This window comes from Cannabis sativa, chromosome 8, assembly GCF_029168945.1.
Source record: "Cannabis sativa cultivar Pink pepper isolate KNU-18-1 chromosome 8, ASM2916894v1, whole genome shotgun sequence".
In the NCBI taxonomy this organism is placed as follows: domain Eukaryota; kingdom Viridiplantae; phylum Streptophyta; class Magnoliopsida; order Rosales; family Cannabaceae; genus Cannabis; species Cannabis sativa.
In genome coordinates this window covers 42,633,221-42,638,304 of record NC_083608.1, presented here as the reverse complement: position 1 = coordinate 42,638,304, position 5,084 = coordinate 42,633,221, and positions in this window count along the sequence as shown.

Below are 5,084 nucleotides of genomic sequence, written 5' to 3'. Positions count from 1 at the left end.
AGAGGGACACGTGTATTTTTATGATCCAAATTTAGTTACCAAATGTCCAATTTATAGGCCCAATTAGGATAATGGACTAAATTTATTAAGTCCGGCCATCCGAGTTCCAAAAAGACATCTCGTCCAGACAACAAGAAGAGTCTAGCAAATAGAGTATCTGAATTATTAGAGTTTGTGCCTTGAAAAGCTTAAAAAGATATTAATTTGTTTATAAATAAAAGTTGAATATTTTCATATATGATTGAATGTTAAATTATTATTATTTCATATTGAATGATTTATATATAAATATCAAAAAAAAAAAAATTATTCATACATGAGATTGCGACTTGTATTATACGGAGAATTAAGATCACTTAGTTATGAATAAAAAATTCATAAACATATTAAAGTTATGGAATCTTTAATCAACAATTGCTAGTGCAGTTCACTGATGCTTGTTATTGAGTGCAAGCAATCTCGATTCGGATTGTTGTTGTAGTATGACATCTAAGTGAATGTGTTGTATATAATAGAGATTATATATGACATGCACTGATATGTAATTAAATTGTCGTTATCAAACATGACATTTACTATAATAGCCTAATTCATATCATAAGGATGATCAATAATAGATCGGCCTAAATCCTGAGTAATCATGAACTCATGTTCATGTTATTAGTTTTTTTAATTCACTCGTTAAAGTTTTTAAGAGAAGATGATTCTTACAACAGTTGTTTTGAGAATCTAATAATATGGATGGCTGGGAACATGATCTACAATTATGGAATTCTCACTTTCCTAACGGATCAAATGTTGACTCTATTTAAGTGTTAATTATGGAACTGAAAAGTTGTGTAAAAATTTAAATTGGATCTTGATTATACTTTTGCTAGTGAATTAACGGTACTTAAGGATAAATAAGTAATTAGAAGGGTAAATAGTAATTTCACCAAAACTAATTATGAACTAACACAAGGAGGGCTAACCACTGAAATCGACTATATCAATGGGATATTGCAGTAAAACTCAGTAAATATAATTTTATAATTACTAAGAGTTTAATTTTATATTTATAGTGGAGTAATCATAGAATTAATAAATATGATTATTTGGTTGATGAGATTCAATAAATAATTTAGTTTATTGGAGCTTAGTATTATAGGTTCATGGTCCTTGGATCGCCACTTTGAAATATTGTTAAGAGTGTGGATAAAATTTGTATATTTTTTTTGAAGAGATAAAATTTGTATATTGATGTTTAAAAAAATGTATTTTAATTTGTCAAAATAGTAATAATTTATTTTGTAATATATAATTTATTTTCATAGATATTAATTAAATAAATTGAAAAAAAGAAAAAAAAATATGCAGATAAAACACCACCATTGCCTGGTTAAGATAGAGGTAGGGTCGCTATCACTTTGTTATGACACACTGATAGGCGCCTATGGATAGGGTTTATTCCCACTAGATTTATTTCTAGATTAATTTATTAATTCAAAGATAATATTTATTTGAATTTGAATTTAAAAAGTAGTTACATATATTCTCTCAAAGTACGTAGTTGAGAGATACTCTCCACGTGGTTGAGATATTCCCTCAAGTAGTTGAGAGGTTCCCTCAATTAGCTATAAGAAATAAATATTTATAATAGAGAGACATGGAGATTGAAAAAAAGAGAGGGCGATGGTGGGTGGAGGGGAGAGAGACGAGCTAGGACAAGAGAGAGGGAGATCGAGACGAGAGGGAGATTGTGTGTGTGTGTGTGTGTGAGAGAGAGAGAGAGAGAGAGAGTGGGTTTCATGGCCGGGTGGGTGGAGGCATAAGAGATGGCGATCAAATGGGTTTTGGGGTTTAGGTGCGCCGCTAGCTGCTGGGTTTAAGAGATAGATATGGTAGCTAAAATGAAGAAGAAAGAAAGTGACGATAGAGGGTTATATTTAGTCAGGATTGTACCCGACTAAAAAATTATATTCTAAAAAACCGTCGGCTATAGTATACTTGACAGTTTTAAACCGTCAAGTATAACCTTAACTAAAAAATCACGTTTTAACTTAAAAATCGTCACAAATTTTCACAACAAGTGTTCTTAACTGTCAAGAATACTTAATTTTTCCTGACGGTTCAAAAAGTTATTTAATTTTATTAGCGACAATCCAAAAAATATTTCTCAAACCGTCGCGAATACCTTCTTTTGTAGTAGTACATTATCCATTAAATACTTACTTTAGGACATAAATCTAACAAAAGAATTACTATTGTGATGCCATTACCTATTACAATTACTAAAAATATATTTTTATTATTATTTTTTTAAAAAAAAAAAAAAGAAAAAGTGTCATATTTTTTATAAAAAATGAAAACATTATAAAAGTAAAATTTACGATTAAATTAAAATTATAATTGGCCAAAATTATTTAAAGATTTACTCTTTTTTTTTTTCTAATTTAAAGTATTTTAAAAGAAAATCATCTTGCATTGGACTAATATAAAGTATAACATGTGACATTCTAGTCACCACTTAACAAAATTATTAAATTAAATATTGACAAAATTATATTAATTAATTTTTTAAAAATATTCTTACCGTAATTTAAAATTTAAATATTTATAAGCAATAAAATTTAAATATTTATTGTTTATGCTATAAATTTTCGAAACGAATAATAGAAAAATAGATGGATAAGAAAGACATGTGGCTCCCTTTCAAAAAAAAAACTAAAGAAAGACATGTGGCTTGAGATTTTGAACACGTGCGTTATCCAGTACGGTGTGGAGCAGGATAAAGATGAACGAGAAGTAGCGACTTTGGTTGGATCTGATTACTGAATTTTAAAGAGTGGTCCAACCTCTGACAATAACTCTGACAATAACAGGTGGTGGAGGTTGGAATTGGAGACATCATATACTTCCAAAAATATTTAATGTAATTCATATTTATGTTAACAATGAAATCTATATATGTTAACAATTAAATCTATATATATTTAATAAGAGGTGGAGGTTGGAATTGTTTATTGGTGCCAAATCTTAAGATTATTTGCTCATAATTTTTTAGATTGATGTCATTTTCGCACATGTTTCACATTTCTTTTTTATTGTAATTTGTGAGTTGTCACCTTGTTCTTATCTCAAAGCAAAAATTAACACATAAAAAACAAAATATTAGTTAAAGTAGAATGGATTAGATGGTATAATTTAATCTGATGAATTTTTCTCTTTACTGGAATTATTATTGAAAAATATATAATGAATGAAATTGAATGTCCACTACACGATCCCTATTTGCCCACACGAGTCTAGGTTTGTCCCAATGAAGAAAATCTGACAAATCATAAGCAATACATTTTTGTGAATGCAAGAAATAGTTCAAAGCTTAAGTTTAGCTCACTTTTCTTCCTCATTTAAAGCCCTGGAAAAGGTGTGAAAGTCTGAACATAAACTCTAGTTTGGACTTATGAAACAAAACAAAATATAGCACAGCATATTTATAAAACTGACAATGACATGACCAAATATTGTAGTTGAATAATAGCACAACTACACAATGTTAGAAAAATTAATAACTCATATACAAATTTTGTATATAATTTAATTAGAATACAATAATGAATATAATTATTAGGTATGCATGTTTGATTGATCTATACAACAATTATAATATTTGATAGTACAATATTATCAACTAAGTCTTTCTCTTTAGATATCTAAATCAGAAGTAAATTTATTTATCTTATTATCAAAATGGTATACAATTATGATGAGATAGTATGTATTTATAAAGTTAGAGATATGACTTAGCTACATAACTTAAGTTAGATTGGGCCTCCTCGTCAACAGTTTCAGTTAACTAGAAAAGTCTACATTTTTGCTTCAACTAAACTTTATACACACAGATGCTAAGTCCATTAAATATTGATCATTAATAATATGACCTAATACAACAAATAACTATCCAATCAAATCAAGAAAAATAAAAAAGGTTCTTGAAATTATTTCAGTCAAATGAGTATATATATATTTAGTGCACCGTCACCTGAAAAATAACTGAAGAACTTTAACAAAAAAATATTTACTATAGACAGAAACTCGTGCTAATAACGAATTATAAAACTATTACACATAATATAAAATAAAGAATACAAAAAGAAGAAGAATAGTTTATTTCAATTGGGTAAACTCTTATTTATACAAGAATAAGATTAGGAAACTAAATTAATATAATAAAAGAAAATAGAATCAAACATTTATGGCGATTACGATGCAATTTAAAGGATTGTTGCCATTAGTCATTTCAGAGAATCAAAGTGTTTTTCTCCCTAATAAACTCATCACACATAATGTACTAGTGGCCTTTGAGATAATACATAGTATCAAGAATAAGAAAGCAGGTGCAAGAGGAGTTACAACATTAAAACTTGACATGAGCAAATCATTTGATCGAGTAGAATGATCTTTTCTTGAAGAGATCATGATAAAAATGAGTTTTCACCAATATTAAATCTCACTCATAATGACATGTTTATCATCAACCTCTTTCTCTTTCCTTCTAAATGGTGAAATTACTAGTTTTATCCAACCATCTAAAGGAATTAGACAAGGAGACGCACTCTTCCCATACTTGTTTCTTATTTATTCTGATGGGTTCTCAAGGTTATTGAAACATGAAGAGCAAATCAAAAATCTTCAAGGTCACAAAATATTGCCTGGCATGCTCCAAGTGTTTCTTATTTATTATTTGCCGACGGCAGTCTGTTATTTTGTCAAAGCCAATGAGCAATCGTGGAATGCAATCAAGAGAATCTTAAACATCTATCATCGTGCTTCTAGTCAGCTCTTGAATGCTTCAAAATCAGTAATAGCCTTCAGTCCAAATACAACACTAGCAATGATAATTTATTTCTGTAGGTGATTGGAAATGCCCCTAAAAGAATGCCATGAGACTCATTTGGGTCTGCCACATCTTATTCAGGACAAGATAAAAAGAAGCTTTTAAGCTAAATAAAAGAGAAAATATGGAAGTTACTTCATTCTTAGCATGAAAAGCTCTTCTCACTTGGTGGTAAGGAAGTACTAGTGGTACAATCAATCTCAACTTA